Source organism: Sceloporus undulatus, chromosome 1 (assembly GCF_019175285.1).
Source record: "Sceloporus undulatus isolate JIND9_A2432 ecotype Alabama chromosome 1, SceUnd_v1.1, whole genome shotgun sequence".
In the NCBI taxonomy this organism is placed as follows: domain Eukaryota; kingdom Metazoa; phylum Chordata; class Lepidosauria; order Squamata; family Phrynosomatidae; genus Sceloporus; species Sceloporus undulatus.
The window spans coordinates 45,535,164-45,562,959 of record NC_056522.1 but is presented as its reverse complement, the minus strand read 5'-3'; the positions used below and the strand labels follow the sequence as shown (position 1 = coordinate 45,562,959).

The 27,796-nt window shown below is 42.7% G+C and overlaps 1 protein-coding gene across 1 annotated transcript in view; it reads right to left on the bottom strand.

Moving 5' to 3' along the window:
• COQ8A (coenzyme Q8A) overlaps window positions 1–11,486 on the bottom strand; it is a 90,758-nt gene extending 79,272 nt beyond the window's left edge. Inside the window, 1 exon segment of the mRNA XM_042468420.1 lies at window positions 11,348–11,486. The gene's annotated coding sequence lies outside the window, so the exon portion shown is untranslated.
• Between the last annotated feature and the right edge of the window lie 16,310 nt (window positions 11,487–27,796).

Here is a 27,796-nt window from a genome sequence, read left to right as displayed (position 1 = left end):
AATAGGTTGGACCCAAGCCATGTAGGGCTTTAAAGGTTATAACCAACACCTTGTACTGTGCCCGGAAACTAATAGGCAGCCAGTGAAGAGATTTTAAGATGGGTGTTATTCAGTCACTCCTAGTTTTTCCGGCGACCAGCCTGGCTGCCATATTTTGCACCGGCTCAGTGCTAGGGAATCCTGGGAATATTGTGGCATCAGACCTCTCTGACAGAGAAGGCTAAATGTCTACCAAAATCACAGTTCTCAGAAGTCCCCAGCAGTGAGAAGGTCTCAAACTGGATTATTTCTGCAGTGTGTTTTGGGCCACTGTCAATCCTCAAGTCTTTTACGCCAAGGGTAGTAAACCTCAACCCAACACATTTCCTCTCACAGACAATGCTTCCTCCAACCTTCCATCCCAATATTTGTTTCTTTCCACAATCATTTTTGTTCATCAACACTGAGTCTCCAGTGGCAGTTACCAAGATACCTCCTAAAGAAAAGAAAAAAGGAGCCCTACCATGTTAAACCCAGCATGTGGTATTCCAAAGTCCAATACCTATATAGAGTGAAGATTCCCTGACCATCAAAGCTAACAAATGAACATTTGTAATTTAGGAGTGCCAATACAGCACAAAGTTTGAATTCTCTGATTTGATCATGTTAAATTCAGTTTAGTATTATGGTTAGAGGTGTTGTACTGAAAATTGGAAAGGCAATGTTCTAGACCTCAGGGAGCCATCATCATCATCACTTTAGTTCTTACCTGCCTCTCCTCATAGCTTGAGGAGCTAGAACACAACCATTACATAAAATACACATATTCAGCTGCATCTCTACACAAAATTTGTATGCAACTTGCTTTGTGACTCTGGGCCCTGTCATACTCTTTCATCCTAGTAAAGTTGTTGTAAGCATAAAGCGGGAAAGAGGAAAGCTATGTATGCTGACTTCAACTCAATGGAGGAAAGGCAGGACATGTAAATGTAACTTATCATTAATTAGTAGAAGTAATTAATTAAAGCAGCCTTCCTAAAACTGGTGCCCTCCAGATAAAGTTGGTTGGGGGCTCATGGGAGTTGTAGCACAACACATCTGGGAGTTGTAGCACAACAAAGTTGAGGCAAGCTGCTTTAAAACGAATTTCATTCTCGTAAGTCTGGAAGACCAATTACGAAAGCATGGTTTCCCTCTAAAACAAAACTAAGAGCACTTGCACCCTTCCAAAAGGAGAGGCTGAACAAAAAAGTATTAACCTGCCAGATGTATGTGTTACTACAATAATGTTTTATATCTTTGATACATAATGGATCTGAATTAGCTGCCCTTTATACCAGGCAAAATAAATGGAACGTAAGACATTACTAACTTGTCCCTTTCAATTCAACTGGGAACTAATATAATCTAGATTTAACCTACATTTTACTCAAGAGAATGGTAAACACTCACCCAATATATAGATAACAGATCCCTGTTGGTTAACACCAGAAGTCCACTAGTCTAGCATTCTGTACTCCACAATGGCCAATCAAACGTTTCCCAGGAAAACAGGTCACAGACCTAATAACCCTCTCCTGCTACTGTTGCAACCTGAATGCAGAGGTCTACTGTCTCTGAACTTAAGAATCCTTCTTTTCATCTCAGTCCAGCATCTCTAAGACTCAAAATTAAATTCTGCACACCGCATAAATATACAAATGAATCAAATCTTAATGCCTAGCATTTGGGAAATTCAAGGCAGACAGAACAAAAACAAGACAGTTTTAACAATGAGTTAGCAGGTTCTGTGACAAGACCCCTACCACAAGGACAGGACCAATTATCACCACTGATAGAGTTTATCCTCTATAGGTCATTCAGGTTTTCACTGGGACACCAGGAGTACATTATTCATTTATTAAAATACTTATACCCTGCCCTATATCCAAAGATCTCAAAGCAGCATATAATAAAGTCTTTTTAAATTATTTAAAATGTAAAATGGGAAAAGCTAATTTACTAGCTAAAACATATTAAATTATTAACTAATAAGAACAAGGTTAAAACTATGTACAAATGGGATGGAATCATGTGATGCCTCAGGATTTAATAAAATATCATGTTTTAACTGGGTGCTGAAATGAAGCCAATCCTAGGAGTCCAACATGCCTCTGAGTGGAAGCCACTCCACAACTGGGGTGCCACAACAGAGAAGGCCCTTTCCCGCATACCTGTATAATGTATTCAGCCCACCAGTGGAGGAGGTCCTTCCCAGCAAACCTTAATGCTAAGTCAGCTATTTGGATAGATAGGCATTCCAAGTATATACAGTGAGAGATTTTCAGGGAGCAATATGAATTTGGACTAGAAGCATACTGTTGCCAGTGCAACGTCTTTAAAATTAGTGTTACAGTCGGCCCTTCTTATACACGGATTTTTTATACACGGATTTAAGCATACACGGTTTGAAAATGTTCCAAAAATGTATAAATTTACCTTGATGTTCCATTTTTTATTAGGGACACCATTTTGCTATGTCATTATACTTAATGGGACTTGAGCATACACGGATTTTGTTATACACGGGGGATCTTGGAACCAAACCCCAGCGTATAACAAGGATCCACTGTACATAGTTTCTAGTCAACAATCTATTCTAGAGGCTTTTTGCAATGGCTGCAGCTTCTAAAACTTCTACAATGACAAACACTGAGCACTAAAGTTGTCTAACTGGGAATTTTACACAAGGCATGAATGACTGTGGCTGGATTATGCCTGCCACAGCTGATGGACCAATTGTAGCTGCCCCCCAGTGCTCCAAGCGAAGGATCCACCTGGCCCTCAAATGATAGAAATTGACCTAGGAGTACCACCTAGCTGCCTGCTCTTCAAGGGGACTGCAACTTAATCAATAGACAGGCTACTTAATCAATTCCTACATCCATGAACTACCAGTCCACGGAGCCTCTATTTTATTCGGATTAAGTTTATTGGCCTTTATGCAACCCATTACAGCACTTGCACAGATGTAGCCAAACTCAGTGACACTGTAGTGGTGATCTAACATTTAGGGTTTAATATGTTCCATAGCCAGAAAGGAATTCTACCCACCCCAAACATTTACTTGGGATGAAAACTGCACCCTTTCCCCCTTGGAAGTAGGCTGAACCCTTTCAAATGCAGACTGTGCAACAATAATTCATAAAAATTACTCTAAGACACCCAGTGTGAAGTTATACTCAGTGATGGTTTGCAAACTACAGGCTAGCACAAAATTTCTTCTATTCACTGGATTGGAGGGAAGGGAATCTATAAGGAAACTGTTAGGGAGAAATTACCTCGAGAACCACATTGTGCCATACAAACCTGCTAGGTTTTAGGATCAGCTCTCTATCTAATCAATTACAGTAAAATAACAAAGGCATCTAGAAATGAAAGTCCTGATCTTTCCCAATGGTGGCACTGAAACTTTGGAGTGCCTTTCTTGGAATTCTCTATTTCCATCTTTTGATATGCTTTGAAAACATTTTTATTTAAGCAAGTTTTAAATGCTTAATTATTTGCTAATGCATGCAATCTCTAACACACAACTCTGGGGGTTTAAACAACTATTTTATTGTTCTGATGTATTGCTGTTATAGTTTTACCCAACTGTTACTGTTTGATTCATGTTTCTTTCAGCTTGGTGCTTTGGAAGTATTTATGAGAAACAAGGAGCACGGCCCCCCAGGATTCCACATCATCAGTGGCTCTTTTATAGTCTTGCTGCTACTTTCCATAGCTTTGGGTTACAATTGAAAGTTCTGGGTTTGCCCTATAAATATCTGAGGCTGCATCTGCACTGCAGAAATAATACAGTTTAACACCACTTTAACTGCCATGGCTCAATGCTATGGAATTCTGTAAACTGTAATTTTGTGAGACATTTATCCTTCTCTGTCAGAGAACTCTGGGGCCACAACAAACTACAGTTCCCAGAAGTAGTCCTCTCCAACTCAGGGGCCAGGATACCTTCATGGAGGGATGACCAATGGCCTATATTCATGCTGCCACCATGCTACCTCATGATGGGAGGACAGGGCAACAAATTTGACACCACTAGTTAAAGAAGAAAAAGAGAGATTACTTAAAGAAGCAAAAGTTAAAGAGGGACGCAGTGGCTCAAGTGGTTAAGATGCCAGTTTTGATGATTGGAAGGTTGGCAGTTCGAGGCCCGAGTGCTACACGATGGAGTGTGCTCCTATTACTAGTCCCAGCTTTTGGGAACCTAGTAGTTCGAAACCATACAAATGCAAGGAGATAAATAGGTACCACTTCTCAGTGGGAAGGTAATAGCTTTCGGTGCAGTCACACTGGCCAAATTACCACCAGAGCAGTCCTTGGACAATGCTGGCCCTTCAGCTTAGAAATGGAGATGAGCACCTCCTACTACCCTTCCTTAGATATTGTCACCTGAGGAAAAGAGTTTGGGGCCGAGGGTTTTCGCAACAAACCTTTTTTTAAAAAAAAAAAAAAAGTATGTAGAGAGCTCTTGTAGCACCTTTGAGACTAATTGAAAGAAAGAAGTTGGCAGCATGAGCTTTTGTTGACTTAAGTCTACTTCCTCAGATGCATTTGATATCTTTGAATTTTTTTTGCAAGGTCAGTTAAAAAAACAACTCTACCAAGAACATTCTAGCAGCACAATTTCCAATGTCTGTTTGTGAAACAAAACCTATCATTTTCTTTTAATCTAAGGCAGGGGAATTCAGGGTTGTTGTAATAACAAACTATGGAATATCTTCTCCATAAAGATGTAACTGGGACCAAGGCTATAGCTGCTTTGGCAAAGACTTTGTGTCTAGCTGAGATTCTGCCAGTTTTATTACATCAGCTAATTTTACGTTTATTATGTTTATTATGTTTTATTATGATTGTGTATTTTATTATGTTATATTGCCAGTTATATTATATTTATTCATTGTTCTAGAATCAGTAAAGTTGAAAATTAATTTTTAAAAAATAAATAAATAATGCATGCTCTACGGGGCAGATTATAGTGTTTGTGTTTGTTTTATAACAACAACGTAGTATTAGATTCTTGATGCTTCATCATAGACTAATTTACTCATCATCATCATTCCAAGACCCAAGGACAAAAAGTTAAAACAGATACAACTCAACAACAGCAACAACAACAAATGACATCGTACAAGTTAAAAATATACTAGCATAATTAATTTGGAGCCAGCTTGGCATAGTGATTTGAGCATTGGATTTTGAGATTCTAGACTAGAGGACCAGGTTCGAATCCCTGCTCAGCCATGGAAGCCCAATGGGTAACCTTGAGCAGGTCACACAATCTCAGCCTCAGAAAATCCCATGACAGATTTGCCTTTTGTTGTTGTTATGTATTTTCAAGTCTCTAAGGTGATCCTATTGGTGGGCTTTCTGAAGCTGAGAGTATGTGACTTGTTCAGGGTCCAACACTCAAACCACTATACCACGCTGGTTCTATGGTCACCAGAAGGAGAAAGCTATTTGAAGGCATGCAACAACAATAATTAAGTTACCAAAGAATTAAACACAGTTAAAAGCATGACCATAAAAACAAAACAAAAGCATAATAAATACAGACAATAAAACACATTCTGAAAGGCCTCTTTCCTGTGAGCAATCAGCCCTCAAAGGCCTGCTGAAACAATAAAAATCTAACATGCTGCTTTCACATTTGGCATCCCATCTAGCAAAGTACTTCTTTGTGTTTCCTGATTGATCTTTCCCTTTACCTCAACCCATATTTACATACACATATAGTCTTTGGCATGTAATGAAGCTGGACATCTCTCCATAAGCTCAGACCATCAAAAATCTGCATCTACCTATGTTCACGCCATTTGAGTATTTATATGCATTATTTTTACAGATCAGTCTCCCCAAAAAGCTTCACAGTTAGTTTAGCAATTACAAATAGTTTAAAAGTCAAAACCTCTCTTGTTAAACAAATACCCCAATAATTTTTTAAATATATATTTTTTTGTGATTTAAATTACATTTAAAAAAATTAAACCTGATTTTAAAAATTTCTTAAAACATTTAGGGTAAAGATATCATAGTGTATACCAATTATACAACCTCTATCTACATTTAATGGATAGGTTAACAACTGTTTATGGAGACAGGAAATAAACTGATCAGTTATATTCTGTGGGTAATGTGCCTTAAATGTATGTTCTTCCAAGGCTTTACTAACTGAATTATCTATGCTCCAAACAAGACAAGAGAGGCCTTGCCTCTCTTTAAGTGCAAACAGCGAGCAAGTCAAGCAACAGAAAAATTTGGGGAAATCGATTTCAGCAAGGAGGTGGAGTCTGGATATAAATTCAAAGGACCTCACATATTCATAAACTGAAAATGAATCTGAACACAATTCCGAATATTTGTATATTGTGCACCTATTAGTGAAATCTCTATCTCTGAATATGTATTGTTTTATTTTAACAATAATGTACCACTATTAAAAATAACACTTAAATAGAGCTCTCACCCTAGTGATTTCAACAGTTATTGAAATAATCATAATGTAAATCAAAGCAACACTGACTAGATGCAAGGAGCAAAACAAGTGGTAAACACAGCAGTCAGCAAAACCAATACCATACATCCAGCGAAGTAAAACTGTGGAGGGGGAATCAAAGGGTGGTATCTTGTGTGCTAAAGAAAAGTAATGGAGGAGACTCAGAAATCTGATTGAAGAGGAAGCACCTGGAGCACTGAAGCAGATCTTAAAAGCAAGCAGCACCAGGCTTTTCTCACTACCTAAATGTAAGATAAATTTATCTCTTTAAATAGGCCCTCAAATTTGGTCCCCAGCGTTAGTAAAAATCCCCTCCAAAAACAAAAGTAACAGCAACTCAAAAATGATCACATTTGTTTCAAATCACTTCAATGCAATCAGATAGAGAAACCTGTCCCAGCCAGAAAATACAGTAAGCCCTTGACATTTGCAGGGATTAGGGGTGCAAGAACCCTGTGAATGTGGGAAAACTGCAAATAAAACAGCATTATTGTTGTTTTTTACTGGAAAGAACACTGCTCCAGGAATCTTTAGGTCCTCCGGCACAATTCTATGGTCAACATCTGACAGAATTGCACTGGAGGACCAACAATGCCTAGAAAAGTGTTCTCTCTAGAAATCTCTAGGTCCCATTCCCACTTGGCTATAAAGCGAATCAAGAATTGGATTATAGGGATATCGTTCCCATTTGAACTCACTTTCAATCCTTGTTTAAGGAAAATCATTACCATTTGAATTCGCGTTCGATCCTACTTTGATCGATTTCTCTAGTGAAAACCTGAATCAGTGGTTGATAACCCGGGTTATCCTGACTGCACTTTTCCAGCTGTTTTTTGTGCAGCTGCTGTGTCGGATCCGGGGCAAACTAATGGGAACGACGGGTGTCCGAATTAGTATTTTAGGAGGGGAGGAGCAATGTTCAAGGGGCTGTCCCGGGGGTGTCACCAGCTTTGTTCTCTTTCCTGCATTCCTAGCGCCATTTCCCCCCATTTGTGTAGCCTTTCCCCTGGTGGAGGGGGAAGCAAGGCAAGGCGATCGCGTGTGTAAACAAATTTATTTTTTTAAAATTAAGCCCAGGCGCTCTGTTGGGTATCTAATCATTGCAAATTGCTCCATTGGCCTCCAAATGTGGTAAGCGCATGATGCCCCCTGCCAACCCCCCCCCCCGCTCCACATAGATCGATGTGTGAGGAGACCCACTGCACACCCTTTTTATAACTATTATTTCTTCGTTTTCCTTTTTCTGTTTTTGCTGAGCGCCTAAGCACTCCAGCGTGTGGGCGGCAATCACAATGACGCCTAGCCACCCAAGTGCTCAGGCGCTTCAGCGATCCATTGACCGCAACCTCCCCCAGAAAAACAGGTTTGAAAGACGCAAATGGGAACGAGAAACAAAAATAGCCCACTTCAAAATGCATAGAAGCAACTGACGTCACTGTGACGTCTAATCACCTAAACGCTTGATTGACAGCTTAAAAAATGAAAAACCGGTTCCAGACAGGCAATGGCAACGGGGAACAGAAAAGTCTGCATCAAAATACAATGGGATATCAATGGGAATGAGAACATGGGTCAAGAAAAACCGAGTCCGTTCGCTCCCTTTTGTAATGGGAACGATGGACGTGATTCCAATATGACTCGGGAACTGGCTCAGAGTCTGACTTGCAGCAAGATTCGTCGCTTTATTGCCCAGTGGGAATGGGGCCCTAGAGGTCCTCCAGTGCAACTTCTGGTGAGAGTTCCTGAATGGCAGGGAGTTGGACTGGAAGGCCCTTGTGGTCTCTTCCAACTCTACAATTCTGTGATTCTATGACCATTGATCATAGAGTCGTGTTGAAGGACCTAGAGATTGCTAGAAAGAGCATATTAATCAAATCCAGAAATAATCAAATCATCAAAAGTCAAAGTCACAAATGTGGAGGGTCGACTGTAGTTCCTTCTTTTCAGGCTATTAACAAACCAAAAAAAAAAAAAATAAGCCTAAGTATTTGGAGCAGGTGATACTATTTCCAAGGCAGACAACATACAGTTCCTCTGATCATTCTTTGACTAAGGTCCAAAACACATTGCAGAAATAATCCAGCTGGAGACTGCTTTAACTGCCCTGACTCAATGCTAGGGAATTCTGGGAACTGTAGTACCTGTATTGTGAGACGTTTAGCCTTAGAGGTCCCTGGTGCCACAATAAACTATGATTCCTAGGATCCCTAGCATTGAGCCAGGGCAGTTAATGTGGTCTCAAAATGGATTATTTCTACTGTTTGGTTTGGACCCAAGAAACCCACATAAAATTCATGGTGTCGCCATAGGTTGGTGGACAACTTGAAGACGCATACATAGATACACACACACTCTGCCCAACCCTGGCTTTAACTGACGTATTTATTGCTAGATTTTTTTTCAATTCCCACATTAAATGGAAGATGGTCATTTAGTTAAAACTATTACAGTAGTAAGCGTACTTGTTACCAGAGAACGTACTATTTCACTAACTACTAAAAATGATCATCTTCCTTATTAAGAGGAAACAGACTAAATATGACAGTAATCTAGCCTGTGCAGCCCTCCCCACTTTCCCTTAATGCCACGTGTTTATGCTCACATTGGTAAGACAGACAAGCTGATCTCTGGGTCAACAGCAACAGAATCAGGTAACTTCAAGAGCAATGAAAGGTTAATTGGGCAGAATGCAAAGAGGATTGCCTTACCACATACTACAGGACACCTTATCTGGGCTGAGGGCAGACAATGACGTGCAACCCACAGAAATCCTCTAAATGCCAATCATTTCAAACCCACAAGTGCCTTAAAAATCAGGAATGACTGGAGGAGGGGCAAATAAAATGTATTTTTAATTAAAAATAAGAAGGGAATGACATTTAAGGGGAAAAAAACAGGCTGGATGGCATCAGAAGGAAAAGTGATTCCATATGAGGACTCATTTTCCATGAGGAGGAAATCGTTTGTTACTTTTTTGTGTTTTGGATCTTATAGCCATGTGGGGTTTTGGGGGGACAGGGAGGGGGGAATCAAACTACTGTTTCTTGGAACATGACTTCAAAGTCAGTTTTCCAACCCCTTCTCTGTTGCTTGAAGCCTCAAAAATCCAGTGGTTTAGCCTCCTTTGTTCCCCCTGGCTCTCTTTGCTGGGGTTAGCGCAGAATGATAAATAGTGGGCTGTTTCCAAGAGTTCTTCAATCTGACAGCCAGTGAGGTTCAATATACATTACCAAATATTTTTGAACAACTGAAAACAGCTGCCTAAAATGACCAGCAGGCCGATGTGGGCAGGCGGTGGAAGGAAGCAGCTGTGGATGATAGACGTGAACATGCACAACGCCAGGAGAAACCCAGAGAGCTACAGCAGCAGCTGCGGACATGAGAGAGAAGAAAATGCACACAGGACTATCACACCTCCCCTTAACACCCTCTGCCCCGCAAGACATGCTCCATGGCCCTGAATCCGAAACACTGTATGCACCAGAATCCACTCCACTGTGGGAGACTCAGAACCTGAAACAACAGCCACCTCCTTTTTTCTGCAGCTCCCACAATACGCACAACCCCTTAAAAAGTCTGCCGCTTTCTCTATTTTAGTAACAAATATGCCCAGAGTGGGCAGGGTGACCAGGCGTCCTAACAGCAAAGGAGGACAAGGCACTGCAAAAACATAGGGCTTTCAAGGAAAATGGAGGACAAGGCACTGCAGAAAAGGGGAAATGGAGGACATGAGCTAGAAACACTTAATATAGTGTAAATATAAATTCATGCTCCTTAGTCGTGCTCAAAATGGAGGGCATTTTGGGATTCCTCCTGGAAGGTTGAAATGGAGGGCATGTCCTGAAAAAGGAGGACGCCTGGTCACCCAGAGGGAAGATCTACACTTTTTTAAGATGTTCAACCCTAAGCCTGGGAGGGAGAGACACAGTATTTAGAAAACGCCAAGGAAAGCCTCGGCCTTACAATATATATATATATATATACATATATATGAGACAGAATCATAGAAAAGTTGGAAGAGACCTCAAGAGTCACCAAGCCCAATCCTCCTGCCATGCATAATTAAATAACATTAATGAATTGGTTACTAATATAATTATAACTACTTAATTACTCACTTAGGCCATGCATAACTATCTAACATTGTAACTACTCCAGACTTGTACTCCAACACTCAAACCATTACCACACACAGAGTTTATAACCTTTGTGGCAAGTCCTGATTTTGTTTTTAATTGTAAGCTTTTAAGCTGTAAGCTGCTTTGGGTCGCAGTTTTGGGATAAAAGCAGGATATAAATTAATATAATAACAATAATAATAACTTAACTACATATAGTTAATATTATAATACATGCAATATGTTAGTTATTATAATTATATATTACATCTGAGGAAGTAGACTGAAGTCTACAAAAGCTCATGCTGCCAATGTCTTTTTTCCAGTGAGCCTCAAAGGCGCCAAAGGATCTCTCCACATTATTATTATTATTATTATTATTATTATCCAAATGCATCTGAGGAAGTCGACTTCAGTCTAGGGGAAAGCTCATGCTGCCTGCTCCTCTCTTCCAGTCAGTCTCCAAGGGGCCACAGGATCTCTCTACAGACTGATTCTACAGACTAACAAGGCTGTCTCTTTGAATAACAATAACAATACTAATTCGCCTTTGCCCTCCTCTGAGGCTGAGCGAAGGCGTTCAGGGGAGGCTGCGCTGGCCATTTAGCCACCCAGGGACACCATTTTCTTCACAGAGACGCCAAGCCCTGCAGCAACCGCCACTGAGGGAAGCTCTCGGGAGCCTGGGGGGACCCTTCCCTTCCCTTCCTACCCTTCTCCTTCTCCAGGCAAGGCGAGAACCGAGCCTCTCCTCCTCCTCCTCCTTCCTTCCAGCCCTTCTCAGCGCCGCTCCCTCAGAAGCACCACGAGGTGCGCAGCTTGTTTACCAACCCCTCCGCCTCCGTCCTCGGCTTCAAGCCTGGTACTAAGCCCCGCCCCCTCGCGGCTCCCATTGGCTCCCCGACTGCGCCCCGTCGACTCGGCAGCCACACAGAGGGCGGCGGGAGCGTGCTGAGCGCGTGGACTCCGCGCCCGGGCCAATGAGGAGCGAGGGGAGGGCGGGGCGAGCGTCCACCAATAGGAAGGAAGCCCCGCCCTCCCTTCCCTCCATGTTGTGCTGCGCGAGGAGGAGGAGGAGAGCCTCGCCTGCTGTGGCAGGAATGCAAATGGAGGCGCGTGTGCGGCGGGGCACGTTCGTCCCCCGGTTGCTGCGTCGCGTTGCCATGGAGATTGGGGCCTTGCTCCCAAAAGGATGCCTCCCTAAATTTGAGGCTGAGGCTACTACGTGCCTCTCTGCACACAGCCCCCGTTTTAAGGGCGTTTCAGTGGCACACGCGCTTTGTTGTTCTCGTTGTTGTTGTTGTGACAGGGAGCCCCCCCAAAGTTTGTTTTCCCATAATAAACAAGAATAATAATAATTCTATAATAATTCCCAATAATAATAATAATAATACTGTAGTAATAATAGAATTCAAAAATAAAGAATCCTGCCATGCAGGAACTCTCACTCAAAGCATCCCCATTGACAGAAGGCCATCCAGCCTCTGCTTAAAGACCTCCAAGGAAGGAGACTCCACTACACTCCGAGGAAGGAGTGTGTTCCACTGTCGAACAGCCCTTACTGTCAGCAAGTTCCTCCTAATGTTGACCTGGAATCTCTTTTCCTGCAGCTTGCATCCATTGCTCCAGGTCCTACTCTCTGGAGCAGCAGAAAACAAGCTTGTTCCCTCCTTGATGTGACACCCTTTCAAATATTTAAACAGGGCTATCATATCACCTCTTAATCTTCTTTTCTCCAGGCTAAGCATCCCCAGCTCCTTGAGTCGTTCCTCATAGGACATGGTTTCCAGACCCTTCACCATTTTAGTCGCCCTCCTTTGGACACGCTCCAGTTTCTCCACATCCTTTTTAAATTGTGGTGCCCAGAACAGGACACAATATTCCAGGTGGGGCCTGACAAAAGCAGAATACATTGGCACTATTACTTCTCTTGATCTAGACACTATACTTCTATTGATGCAGCCTAAAATTGCAAAAATATAGCCCTGTTATTCTGTAGAATCATTATGTAGAGAGACCTTGTAGTACCTTTGAGACTAACTGAAAGAAGTTCTGAATGCATCTGAGGAAGTAGACTGAAGCCTAGGAAAGCTCATGCTGCCAACGTCTTTATTTCAGTTAAGACATTTTCACAAGGAGAGATGTATCACCGTCCCGAAAGAAGAAGTGGGGGGATCCGAAAATGCAAGAAATCAAGTAGTAGCTTATCACACGAACGGACAGACACATCGAAGTCCTTCCGAAAGAGAAAGCAGTGCGAGTGTGAATAGATTCATCACATCAGCTTCTTGATTTAAAATTGGCATGTTTGAGCATTCGCAGGGAGGACAGGATCCCACAGCCGACAGTAATCCCATGGCCGAACTGGAGATGTATTTCATACTAACACAAATGCAAATTGGCTGAATTCGCAGTGGAAAAGAATTTATAAATTCAATATTTTCCCAAATTCAGCTATTCCTGGGATGTCTCATGATTGCATTTGGATTGTGTTCCACTTGTGTGCAGCGTCATTTGAAAGTCTTTTGCATAATTATGGTTTCGAAATTCCTCAGGCTTCTTCATCAGGGAAGATTGATCTCCAAAAAGGAAAAAAAAATAGAGATGTTAGTAAGATGCCTGAATTTTGTTGTTTCTGCCCTTAGTTAAAATGATATGTGGAGGGTATCTTGAGCAGGCTGGCTCCTCCTCTGGCCATGCAGCAGTGGGGCAGAAATTGTAGTTTACTGAGGCACCAGAGATCTCTAACAGAGGAGGCTAAATGTCTCACAAAACTACTGTTCCCAGACTACAAAAAAATACAATCTCTAGCATTGATCCAGGGCAGTTAAAGTGGTCTCAAACTGCAGTGTGTTTTGGACCTATAACCTCTCATTTTCATTCACCTATCTGCTAATTTGTATCCCGCTTTTATTTGTATCCTGCTTTTTCCCCAAAACTGGGGCCAAAGGTGGCATACAGTCTAAAAGCACGGTACAATTAAAAACTTACAAAAGTAATCATTCAAATGGAATTGAACTATTACAATATCAAAACAGATCACTTGTTTAAAAATAGAATACAATTTTAAAAGAGATAGAAAACAGTACAACAACACCAGGATGTTCTTTCAAAACTTTCTGCTTTAAAAGCCTGTCTGAACAAAAAGGCTTAAGGCTGCCAGCGGAAGGACAACAAAATAATACAGTATTCTCATGAACTATCCACTGATATTATATTATTATTTATTATTATTAACCTTTATTTATGAAGCACTGTAAATTTACACAGCGCTGTACATGCAATCTTTTTAGTTAGACGGTTCCCTGCCCTCAGGCTTACAATCTAAAAAGACATGACACAGAAGGAGAAGGGAGTGGTGGAGGGAAAGGGGATGAGGTCCAGCAGTTCCTCTCTACCTCCAAGGCCTGGACCAAGGGAGATGGACTGGAGGGAGGGCTTGGCTTCATAATGGATGGTTAATCATTTTCCAGGGAAAATACATACTCTCAAGTAGGATAATGCATATACAGTACATAGCAATACAGGAAATGGTTTGATAAACAGACAACAAAAGAACACCAAATAGCAAGTGACAATTATGCAATGCCTGGGAAGGCTACTCAGAACAGGATGGTTTTCAACTCCATTTTGAAGCTAGTTAAAGCAGTGATGGCTCTTGCTTGTGGGGGAAGAAGGTTCCAGGAGTGGGGGGCAGCAAGTGAAAAGGGGCGAATCCGGGATGGGGCAGAGGAAATCCTGGGCTGAGACAGCAGACCTTGACTACCAGAACAGAGGGCCCTAGTGGGAAGGTGAGGATATTATAATATCTTTATATATTGGAAAGCTGGGCCAAAACTTAACAAAATGAATTTCAACTGAGAAATGTAAGGTATTTCACTCAGGGATAAAAAACATGAAATGCACAGATACAAGGGTCACCTGGCTTGACAAGAGTACATGTGAAAGGGATTTAGGAGTCCTAGTAGACCACAAGTTTAACATAAATCTACAGTGTGTTGCAGCACCTAAAAAGCCCAATGCGATTCTAGATCGAGGAAAGTAATAGTGCCACTGTATTCTGCTCTGGTCAGGACTCACCTGGAATACTGTGTCCAATTGTGGACACCACCGTTCAAAAAAGGATGTTGAGAAGCTGGAGCGTGTCCAGAGCAAGGTGACCAAAATGGTGAAAGGTCTGGAAACCATGCCCTATGAGGAGAGACTTAGGGAGCTGGGTATGTTTAACCTGGAGAAGAAAAATATAAGGTGATATGATAGCCCTGTTTAAGTATTTGAAGGGGTGTTACACTGAGGAGGGAGCAAACTTGTTTTCTGCTGCTCCAGTGAACAGGACATGGAGCAATGGATACAAGCTATGGGAAAAGAGATTCCACCTTAACATTAGGAAAAAGGTCCTGACAGTATGAGCTGTTCAACAATGAAATATGGAGTGTTCCCGGGAGTGTGGTGGGGTCTCCTTCTTTGGAGGATTTCAACAGAGGTTGAATGGCCATCTGTTGGGGGTGCTTTGATTGTGAATTCCTGCATGGCAGGGGGTTGGACTGGATGGCTCTTGAGATCTCTTCCAACTCTATGATTCTATAATTCTGTTCTATATAATTTATTCCCTGACTTGTCACTTGTCTTGTCACTTTTGTTGTTGTGTACCTTTCAAGGTGTTTCTGACTTATGGTGACCCTATCATGGGTTTTCTTGGCAAGATTTATTCAGAACAGGGTTCCCCTTGCCATCCTCTGAGGCTAAGAGAGTGTGACTTGCCCCAGGTCAACCAGTCGGTTTCATGCAGGGTAACCAGACGTCCTCCTTTTCCAGGAGATAACCTACATTTTAACCTGTCCAGGAGGAATTCCAAAATGTCCTCCATTTTGAGCTTTTCCTGTAGTTTATCCATGGATCCATGCATGCACAGCTTGAAAATATTTTTAAAATATATAAATTCCAAAAAGCAAAAGTTGATTTTACCCACTTTATAGAAGGGACACCATTTTACTACTCCACTGTATTGAATGGGTGCCTTTGAGTCATTTCTGACGTATTCTGACTCTAAGGTGAACCTATCACAAAGTTTTCTTGGCAAAAATTTATGCAGAGGGTGTTTGCTCTTGCCTTCCTCTGAGGCTGAGAGAGTGTGACTTGCCCAAGGTCACCCTGTGGGTATCTGTGGTCAAGCAGGGATTTGAATCCTGGTCTCCATGAGAGCTATCTTAGTCTAGTAACTGCGCCAGCCAAGGGACCTCGCTGGCTATTCCATCCTAGGGCCCAGCAGACCAGCGTTTGAAGGAAGCCGGGAACACCTGGGGGAAGGCGAGGAGGGTGTGTGTCCGTGGCAGGGGCACACTTAAAGCCCTGGCGTCCTCCTCGTCCCGCCTCCCAACTAAGGCTCCCTCCTTCCGGACCCCTGCTGTCTTGTTGCTGTTGTGCTGCCGCTGCTGCGAGCCTTGGACTTTTCCATCCAGCGCAACTGCGCCAGCCAAGGGACCCCGCCAGCTATTCCATCCTAGCACTGCAGCAGCGCAACTGTGCAGTTGTGTAGAAGGGGCTAGGGTGGGATATTGTTAGCTGTCCCGCACCAGCAGAATGACCTGTATGTTAGTCATTCTCTGCTGCAGTGTTTTTTGTGTTGTTGTGGGGAGTTTCATTGGACGTGGGAGAGCTTGAAGAGGTGACTGGTGATTGTGGAGCGCCTATTGGAGTAGTGTGGAGCAGGGGGAGATATAGCGATAGGAGAGTGGAATCATATTGGAAGGGAAGGCGAGATGGATGCGTAATATCTATCTCTCCTTCCATCCACTCTCCTAACCAAAGAGATCTGAGGGTCAGTCCAACTGTACCACAAACCTTGTCTCTGCTCCTGTGCAATGCCAGGTCTGTAAAGAATAAGACCCACATTATATATGATCTTATTGATGAGAAGAGCTGTGACCTGGCTTGCATTACTGAGACCTGGCTTGGACCTGAGAGTGAAGCAGTGTGGGCGCAGGCCCCACCAGCCGGGTACTCAGTTAAGGACCAGTTCAGGTTAGGTGACGGGGGCGGGGGGTGTTGCCTTGATACATAAGAACACCCTTTCCTTAACCAGGAACCACGTCCGGAAAACTGGCTTTATTGAGTGTATCTACCTGACCCTGAAGGCCAGGGACAGTTTAGGGATTCTGTTGGTCTACCAACGACCCCGTGCGCTAACAGACTCCCTGACCGAGCTGACACAGCTGGTCTCGGAACTGGTGTTGGAGTCCCCTAGGCTTTTGGTCCTGGGGGACCTCAACATCCCTTTCGAAGCCAGCCAAGGTCCAACTGGTGCGGCTCGGGAGTTCATGGCTACCATGACTGCCATGGGCCTGTCCCAATTGGTATCAGGGCCCACGCACTCTGCTGGTAATACACTTGATGTTGTCTTTTGTACGGACGTGGAGACTCCATGGGCAGAGGTGACTAATATCTCTGCCCTGTCATGGATGGACCATTTCCTACTTGAGGCTAGAATCAAGGCATCTACCCAAATCCCTCCCGGGGGTGGCGGACCTATTAGGATGGTCCACCCTCGAAGGCTGATGGAACCCAAAAGGTTCCAAGAAGCCCTAGAGGGGTATATGGTTGGAACTGACAGCAATTCTGTTGATGCCCTGACTAACATCTGGGATACAGATCTCTCCAGGGCTATACACGGTATCGCTCCCAAGCATCCTTTCCGGCCTGCTTCCAATAAAAAAACCTTGGTATACTGAAGATCTCAGGGAAAGGAAGCGGGCTGTGCAACGACTAGAGCGCAACTGGCGAAGACACCAGCACTTAGCTGACAAGGCACTCCTAGACTCCCTTTTGAGAGCCTACGGAGTGGCAATAAGTGCAGCAAAACACTCGTTTTATGCTGCATGTATTGCGTCCGCGGAGTCGCGTCCGGCAGAGCTGTTAAGGGTAATGAGGGAGCTTACTCAATTGTCCCCCTCCCTGAACCCTATCTTGGAACCATCTAAAGCATGCTGTGACGAGTTTAACAACTTCTTTGCAGATAAAATCTCTCGGATAAGGGCTGATCTCAACGCCAGTATTTCTCCCGAATCTAGAGTAGAAGTATCCAGAGCTTCCGTCATCGTTCGGCCTCTGAAGGAGAGAGAAGGCTGGCCCAGTACCATCAGAGGCCGGCCTGAAGAAAGAGGCTCCTCCCTCCCTAACTGTCATCGTTCAGCCTCTGAGGGAGAGAGAAGGCTGGCCCAGTACCATCAGAGGCCGGCCTGAAGACAGAGGCTCCTCCCTCCCTAACTGTCATCTTTCGGCCTCTGAGGGAGAGAGAAGGCTGACCCAGTACCATCAGGGGCTAGCCTGAAGAAAGAGGCTCCTCCCTCCCTAACTGTCATCGTTCGGCCTCTGAGGGAGAGAGAAGGCTGGCCCAGTTCCATCAGGGGCTAGCCTGAAGAAGAAGAGCCCCCCATCCGGTCCATCTGCCTTGGTCCAGGCCTCAGAGGGAGAGAAGAATTGCTGGACCTGATTCCCTCCCCCCCTCACCATTCCCTTCTCCTTTTGTGTCGTGTCTTTTAGATTGTAAGCCTGTGGGCAGGGAACTGTCTGTTATCCCCTCTATTGTAAACCGCTCGGATTCCCAGTGATTGGGCGGTATATAAATAAAACCTATTATTATTATTATTATTATTATTATTATTATTCCGTGGACTCTGTTAGACTGGATCACTTTGAGTCTGTAAGTACCGAGGATGTGGACAAGATTCTTCAAAGTGTTAGGAAGACGACATGCTCTCTCGATCCCTGTCCTTCATGGTTAGCAGCTCAGGGGGGAACGGCTGTAACTTCTATGCTACGCCGTATAATTAATTCATCCTTCAGGGAAGGGCATTTTCCATCTAGTTTAAAATCTGCAGTTGTTAAACCACTGCAAAAAAAGCCTTCCCTAGACTCCCTGATTCGGAATAATTATTGGTCTGTTTCGCTGCTGCCTTTTTTAGGGAAGGTGATCGAGAGGGCGGTTGCCTTCCAGCTTCAAGGGATCTTGGATGATACGGATTTTCTAGACCCATTTCAAACTGGCTTCCGGGCGGGCTATGGAGTTGAGACTGCCATGGTCGCCCTAGTCGATGATCTCCGTCTGGGCATGGACAGGGGTAGCGTGTCCTTGTTAGTGCTTTTGGACATCTCAGCGGCCTTCGATACCATCGACTATGGTATCCTTCTGTAACGCCTGAGAGAGTTAGGTATTGGGGGCACTGCACTCCAGTGGTTCCGTTCCTACCTCTCGGGTAGATTCCAGATGGTGCAGCTGGGGGAGTGTCGCTCCGATAAGAGGGCCCATACATCTGGTGTCCCTCAGGGAGTGATTTTGTCCCCCATGCTATTTAACATTTACATGAAGTCGCTGGGAGAGATCATCCGGAGACACGGGGTTGCTGTACGCTGATGACACCCAAATATGTTTCTCTGTGTCTCCAACTGATGCAGTGACTAGAGATGGCATCTCTTCTCTAAATGCCTGCTTGGAGTCGGTAATGGGCTGGATGAGGGAAAACAGACTCAGCCTGAATCCAGAGAAAACGGAAGTGCTCGTGATAGGTTCCCCTGGCCCGGGGAAGGAAGTTTGTCCACCTGTCCTGAATGGAGTCACGCTCCCCTTGAAGGATTCAGTTCGCAGTCTGGGGGTGCTTCTGGATTCGTCGCTCCACCTTACATTTCAGGTGGATGCAACGATCAGGAGCACCTGTTACCAGCTTCGGCTGATACACCAGCTGCAACCCTACTTGGGTCAGGGGGACCTTGAAACGGCGGTACATGCTCTGGTGACCTCTCGATTAGACTTCTGCAATGCGCTCTACATGGGGCAACCCTTGTGCCAAACCCGGAAGCTTCAATTGGTACAGAATATGGCAGCAAGGCTGGTCACTGGATGCTCCAGGACCTGCCATATAACACCCATTTTGCAAGATCTACATTGGCTGCCTATTCGCTTCCGGGCGCAGTACAAGGTGTTGGTTTTAACCTATAAAGCCCTAAATGGCTTGGGCCCAGGGTATTTGGAGGACCGCCTCTCCCCATATAGTCCGCCCCGCACTCTCAGATCAACCGGGCAGCATTTTTTGAGGGTTCCCAAGATGAGATATGTCTCGTCCACACAAAGGGCATTTTCTACCTCAGCCCCTCAGATTTGGAACTCGCTTCCCGAAGAGCTCCGCTCTGTCTCCTCTGTAGATCTATTCAGGAAAAATCTCAAGACCTTCCTTTTCTGACAAGCTTTCCCTCATGTGTCCTAATTCCATCTTGTTCTCCCCCCCAATACACAACTGTTTCTATCCAGCTAATTTTGTTGTCTTGTAAATAGTAATGTTTTTAACGATGTGCTGTATAGTATGGTTTTTTGAGGGGGGGATGGGGATATTTGTTGTTGGGGATATGTATTATATTTTTTATTGTATTAATGTTGTTAACCGCTATGATTTAATGTTGGAATAGCGGTATACAAATAAATTTTTTATTATTATTATTTATTAGTAGTAGTTTGAGTGTTGGTCTATGTTTCTGGAGGCCAGGGTTCAATTCCCTGCTCAGCCATGAAACCCAGTAGGTTGCATTAGGGTCACCATAAATTGGAAATGACACGAAGGCACACAGCAACAACAGCTCCAGAGCTATAGTCAAACACTCAAACACATGCTGGCTCTCATAAGATGACTGAAAATCAAATCTTAGGCATTTTTGTTTGGTTAAAAAGCATGCTACACAAAATATGCAATACGCTGTGACACCAATCAGCTTCACACTAACTCATTTTTTAAAATATAAAAAGGCCTTTTAAACCTGCAATATGATTTTTTAAAATTACTAGTTGTGTGCAGTACGTGAGTTAATTGAAATTCCTTTTCTTTCCACACTGTTACCATTTTGCAGATAAGTATGAATCAATAAACAGCCTTCAAGAAGGAACAGAACCTACATTTCCAGGTCGAGGTCCAAATTGCCGGATGGGGGAATCACGCTGCTTTTATCTGAGATAGTGACCTTGACTGTGAATTCTCTGTTTTCTGATACGTTCACTAATTGTTTACTCATGACAGAAGTGCACCAATAAAATTATATTGGCTTCTTTACTATTCATGCTTGCACAGATCTTGTTGGAAACAGAAACATTATAAATTCATACTGCAACATGTAAGATTAAATAGTTGATCTGTTTATTACATTCAGTTCAGCCTCTTTTTGAAGGCGCTCAAACAATAAGTTTTTGTTGTGTTTTTTTTTCCCTTCTAACACAGTAGGACTACCTTCTGAGCAAACATCCATAGGTGTTTCTCTGTGGTTACAGTCCTCTGTACAGAATTTGGAGACATAGTCATGTTAGTCTGGAATATCAGCATATAAAGGGATCTTGTAGCTCATTTGAGTCTCAAAGGTGCTACAAGATCCTTTGCAGTCCTCTGTGCAGTAGCCTAGTAGTAAATCTCATCAAACTCTTGTAACGTGTGCATCTGAGTAAGCAGGGCTATAACTGGACTGCAAAAGAATATTCACTAAGGCAGAGAGGGTGCATGTGGCCAGCATTGTGTATCTGATGTTTTACTGCTGTGTTTGTCATGACCTGAGAGAGTAGCTCTACTGAATACAGAATACAAATAGGTATATACAATGCATTAATCAGGCAATCTGCTTTATAAAATTATGACATTGTGGCAATAATCCCAGTAGGGAAAAGGTCAGTAAACAGAAATGGAACAGTGTGTGCTTGAACATATTAGACATGTGGGGCCCTGAGGCTCACAAAGTGCCAGTTAAATAATCACACACATTAACCATGTATTTATGTGAACGAATTGCAGGTAGATCCCAATGCTCAAAATATTTCGGGAGAATCTGCAGAGACTGTGGCATTATTTGCAGAGCTTAGAAAATTCTCTCCTTTTTTGGACTACAATTTACAGAATCCTCCAGTATGGTGACATAATTTACAGAATATTTACAGAGTAACAGAATTTGTTTCATTTGGGGGAAAAGAAACATGTCAATTTCAGTATGTGTGCACCATTTGTATACAGCAAATAAAAACTATAGTGTAGATGTGGAGAAAGTGATTGCAGGCTGTGCTTTTTATTCAGAAAATAGTGACTTTAAAACATTTAAACCTATCTCTATATACTCAGAGCTTCATGATTCTAATTTGAAGTTTCCCAATGTTTTATATAGCTGAAGAGTTTTCTTTTGTCCCAGCTGGAATAAATATTATTCAGATGTCTTGTTTAAAGTGGATATTTTTCTTAACCTTTTGCTATGTTGAAATTGGCCTTCAACACTGTAATGCCTAAGGTAATTTAGCCTAACAGCTGAGTTTCAGTGGTATGATCTTTATCTCATTTGACTTGCAACAATTTGCAGTGGGGTAATTTAAAACATTTGTTCAGCATTTTTTCAGGACGCAGGGGATGATGGGATCGGTGGCAGGTTGAAGGAGGGGAGCAGATCGGGGTCTAGGAGGATGCAGGGGATGATGGGATCAGTGGCAGGTGAAGGAGGGGAGCAGATTAGAGTCTAGGAGGACACAGGAGATGATGGGATCGGTGGCAGGTTGAAGGAGGCGAGCAGATCGGGGACTAGGAGGATGCAGGGGATGATGGGATCGGTGGCAGGTGAAGGAGGGGAGCAGATTGGGGTCTAGGAGGACGCAGGGGATGAAGGGATCAGTGGCAGGTGAAGGAGGGGAGCAGATCGGGGTCTAGGAGGACACGGGATGATAGGATAGGCGGCAGGCTGAAGGAGGGGAGCAGATCGGGGTCTAGGAGGATGCAGGGGATGATGGGATTGGCGGCAGGTTGGCAGAGAGGAGGAGATGGCATGAAGCAGGAGGAGGGGAATGACAGAGCAGGATGCAGGGGGCCAAGGGGGGTGACATTGGAGTGGTTTTCCACACCAGAAGTGCAATCAAAGTGAGCTTGGAAGCGAATTCTGTGAAGTCATTTTTTTCCGGTTTTACCAAAATGAGAGGTCACTTTGGAATCACTGCAGAAGCTCCTCGCAAGGAGCTCCCATAGAAAGGAATGGCGTCTGATAACATATTCACATTACAACGTGAATGTGCATCATTGGAAGTGCAGTCACGTTGGAACTGAGCCGGAAAATCTCCAAAAAGCTCCATGTGATATACTCCCATGTTAGTCTGGACCCTATCTATTTAATTTGTATGCTGAGAGCATCATACAGAAAGAAGGACTGGATTCAGAGGAGGAAGGCAAGAAAATTGGAGACATCAATAGTCTTAAGATAAGCAAATCATACCATAATACTAGCGAAACTGTCAGAGATATGGAAAAAAAGATAGAAGAAGGTCAAGGTAGAAAGTGCAAAGTCAGTTTTACAGCTGAACATCAAGAAAACAAAAATTATGACCATGGACAATCTACATAATTTTAAATTAGACAATGAAGAGATCAAAATAGTCCATGATTTTCCATACTTGGGCTTAATCAGAATAGAGTGCTGTCAAGAAATCAGAAGAAGACTAGGACTTAGAAGGGCAGCTGTGAAGAAACTAGACAAGACAAGATCCAGAATTATGAAAATATATCATTAAATACCAAAATTGGAATTGTCCATGCCATTGTATTTCCCATGTGTTAGTATGGTTGTGAAAACTGGACAGTAAAGAAAGCTGATAGGGAAAAAATCAACTCATTTGAGATGTAGTGCTGGAGAAGACTTCTAAAAATACCATGGATTGCTAAAAAGAGCAGTGGATGGGTCCTGAACTGCCCCTTGAAACAGACAAAACCAAAGTGAACATATTCTGGGCATATCATGAGAAGGGCTCACTCAAAAAGACTATAATGACTGGTAAAGTGGCGGGTGATAGGAATAGAGGAAGAACACATTCCAGATGGATAGACTCAATCAGAGAAACCAGGGCCATGAGTGTATAGGAGCAGAGCAGGGCATTTGAGGATAGGGTGACTAGGAGGTCTCTTATCCACGTGGTCACAATGGGTTGAAGGCAATTTACATCAACAAATAATGATGTAGGAAAACAGGAAGGAAGGAAGGAAGGAAGGAAGGAAGGAAGGAAGGAAGGAAGAGGAAAGGAAAGAAGGTTTGATGTACAAATGTGGCCCATAGTGTCTCACTACTGGCTATGCTGCTTGTCACTGATGAAAACTGGAATCAAAACGTGGGAACCACATTTGCCTGTCCCTGTAAAGTAATAGGCTCAGAATTATAGATCATCCCCCATATTGGTTTGTTCATGTGTATGTGGAAAGGAATGAACATGAGTTTGACCAGACAATGAAAAATGGTGCTATAAACTGGTTCCTAAGAGAACGAGAGAGATCAGAATGTTCAAATTATTGGATTAATAGTGGGATTTCATGTTTAAAAGCAGGGGTAGAAAAAGTACAGCCCTGGCCCACATGTTCCAAGGCTGTTTTTATGGCCCTCAGTCCTTCTAAACTCCCGATATGACCTTTCTGTCATCCCCAAAAGAGTGGATTGGTTCATCTAGAAGATTCCGGGAGTAGGAGTTAATCTTCTAAATAGTTAGACCATCCCTCTACTATTTAACATTTTAAAACCCTGTTCTTCAAAACCAGAAGTGGACCTCTACCCACCTCTGGTTCTGTTTTGAGGAATGCATTTTTGACAGTCAGAAAATTAGGCTCTAGACCCACCAAAGTTGAACCATCCCTCCCCTCCCCATTTTAAAGCAACAGGTAATTTCTTCTTATCTGCTGCTCAGACAAACTAGTAAGCTAAGTAGTATCTTAGAACATAGACTGTAACTGCTAAATCCTAAACACAATTTACTAGAGAACATGTCTCATTTATCTCAGTGGGACTTGCTCCTGAGTAAACATGTGTACAGTCATATCAAAGGAATGTTTTTCTTCTTATTTTTGCTGTGATGTCTCAGTGTGGAAACTGAAATCAAATTTATCTGTGATTTATATAAATTATAAATATTTTGTGTCATATAAAACTACAATCCTAAAACCATATGTAAGCTCATTATTTCTGTTACTAAGAAATGCAGTGAGATGTGAACAGCTGCAGGCTTCTCCAGAAAACTATATGAGGCAAGGTTTTCATTTTTAATCCCTCTGAGGCACCTCTGGTGGGGAAGATGTATAATGTGAACAATATGTGGGAAGGAACAAAACTGCATGACACTATGGTACCTCTCAACAATATTGGTGTTTTTTTAAATTGCTGGCTGTAGTCCCAATTCTGAAGTCCCAATTACCAACTGAGAGCCAAACTCAGTGTACATTAATGCAATGAACATGTATAGTATTCTTGTCATGTAAATAGGAGCAAAAGGAAAACCTGAGGAGTATTAGGTCAGTGCAGTGGAAAAGAGAGGTGTTTAGTCTTTCACTCCCTACTACTGTCAACGCAAAAAAATACCTCCCTATAGCTGCTTTTTGAATTTCAAGGGAAAACTTTCACTAATTATGGAAATACTTTCAGCAATGGCAGTGCTGACCTACCCTTGCAACTCTGTGGATTCCACATCCCCCCCCCCCCCCAAAAAAAAAGGTACTGAAGTGCATTCCTGGCAAAATGCCTTTATTCTGATACCTAACAAGTGGTTGTGAGGAAACGGAAGAATATTGTAAATACTTTCTCATTCTACAGGTTTTAACATCCCTTATCTCATTTTATGTCAGCTGAAATACTCTAAAAGTCACCAAATCCCATCCAACCGATTTTGTAAACTGTGCAGGGCCAGCTCTGGTTAGTGCTTGGATTAGAGACTGCCAATGAATACAAGGTGCTTTAGGTGATATTTCAAAGGAAAGAACTGCCAAAACCATCTCTGAGTTTTCTTTGCCTAAGAAAACCTTATGAAATTCATAGGGTCCCTGTAAGTCAACAGGTGACCTGAAGACACATCTCACTACTTCCTCACAACACTCCTTGGCAAGCAGCAGGCTTTTTTTCTGAAAGAGGGTCATAGATTGTGCTGAGCATGTACAGGATGTCTTTCAGATTCTGTGGCATCTGATTAAAGGGTCCTGAGGTATCTGCCTGACACTCTAGAAGGACTTTTTAATCAGAATAGGTAAAGCTAGTTCAGATTAATCAGTAGAATGACTCCAAATAAAATGTCATTAGCTAAAGCCTAATTGGGCTTGATGAGCCTTGGAGGAAAGAAGGGTTCTGGCTCTTTCCCTAGCCTCATTCCCCTACTCCAGCCTTGTCGAATCTAGTGTCTCTACATGTGACCACAACTCCCATCATTCTCAGCAGAATGATGGAATTTATTCCCTCTAGATGGGCCACAACTCCCATTGCCCTCTACTAGAATGGCTGGGGATAATGGCAATTATATAGTCCAGCATCTTGGAGGGCAGTAGGGTGGGAAGACAGTTGTACCTTCTTTTCCATTACTTTCCATACATACTTCATTGCGGATATTGCCTTGGAGAAAGGCCTACCTTTCCAAATATGCCCCTTCTTGTCATACACCCCAAACTGAACACAACTTATGGATGTAAAAACTATTTTCCCTTTTCAGTTTATAAGATGTGTTTAGTATAGAAACTTGCCTCAGGAAATATACTTTCTTCCTTAGGAATTAATAGCAGCCATTCAAATATTATTTTATTTATTTATTGTTGGTGTTATTTGGGATCACTTTGATGGATGATATCAACAGCCTCTTCAGGTCTTGCAAACTCAGGATCGTGGCTTCCTTTTAAAAGTCAATCCACTTGTAATGAAGTCCTTCTCTTTTCCTTATCACTGTCCACTTATAAAGCATCATTACTTTTTTTCCAGTGGACCATTTCAACTCATGATGTATCCAATGTACAACAAGCTCACTTCACTCAATCTGGTTTCTAGTTCGAATTCAATGTTGATTTATTCTGACTCGTTTATTTGTCTGTTCAGCAGTCCATGTTATCCATAAAACTATCTTGCAGCACCACGACTCAAATGAAGTGATTTTCTTCGTGTTAGGTTTCTTTGCTGCCTAGCTTTCACATCATACATAGAAATCAAAAATATTATGGCCTGGATAATTCTACAATTGAAAATGTTTTTAATGTATGTTGGGGTGCTGAATTAGAAAAACACAATAAAAATGATCTTTCACACATTCTATATTTTTATCATTTCAGTTGTGGACACTGATGTTTCACAGTGATTTTTTTCAGTGCTTTTGAACAGATTTTTGTGTTTCATATCAGTGAATTAAAGTGTTTTGAATGTTTATAAAAATGTATTCCCTTTGTAGCTCTTTGCAGGATAAATCCAAGATTCTTGTTGTGTTCTGCCTACTTGCAGTAAGTTGTGATTATCATGTCTGGCCGTGTAGGTATCAACAACCCAGAAAACTTTTGCTACATTTGTGCTTTAAGTACCTCTGCAAGACTTTTCCTAACCTATCTGGCCAAATACAAAGGGTGCTCAATAATGGCTCTTTTTCATCCTGGAGAGAAGTGACCAGTGGGGTCCCACATGGCTCTGTCCTGGGCCCAGTGCTATTCAACATCTTTATCAATGACTTGGATGACAGAATTAGGGGCATCAAATTTGCAGATGACACCAAATTAGGAGGAGTAGCTAATACCCCAGAGGACAAGATCAAAATTCAAAATGACCTGAATAGACTAGAAACCTGGGCCAAAGCTAACAAAAATAAATTCAGCATGGAGAAATGAAAGGTACTGCACTTAGGGTGAAAAAATGAAATGTACACATATAGGATGGGGGACACCTGGCTAAATGAGACTACATATGAAAGGGATGTAGGAGACCAAGTAGACCACAAGTTGAACATGAGTCAACAGTGTGATGCAGCAGCTAAAAAGGCCAGTGTGATTTTAGGCTGCATCAATAGAAGTATAGTGTCTAGATCAAAGGAAATAATAGTGCCGCTCTATTCTGCTTTGGTCAGGCCCCACCTGGAATATTGTGTCCAGTTCTGAGCACCACAATTCAAAACGAATGTTGAGAAACTGGAGCGTGTCCAAAGACGGGCGACCAAAATGGTGAAGGGCCTGGAAACCATGTCCTATGAGGAATGACTTAGGGAGCTGGAGATGTTTAGCCTGGAGAAGAGAAGGTTAAGAGGAGATATGATAGCCCTGTTTAAATATTTGAAGGGATGCCATATTGAGGAGGGAGTAAGCTTGCTTTCTGCTGCTCCAGAGAACAGGATCTGGAACAA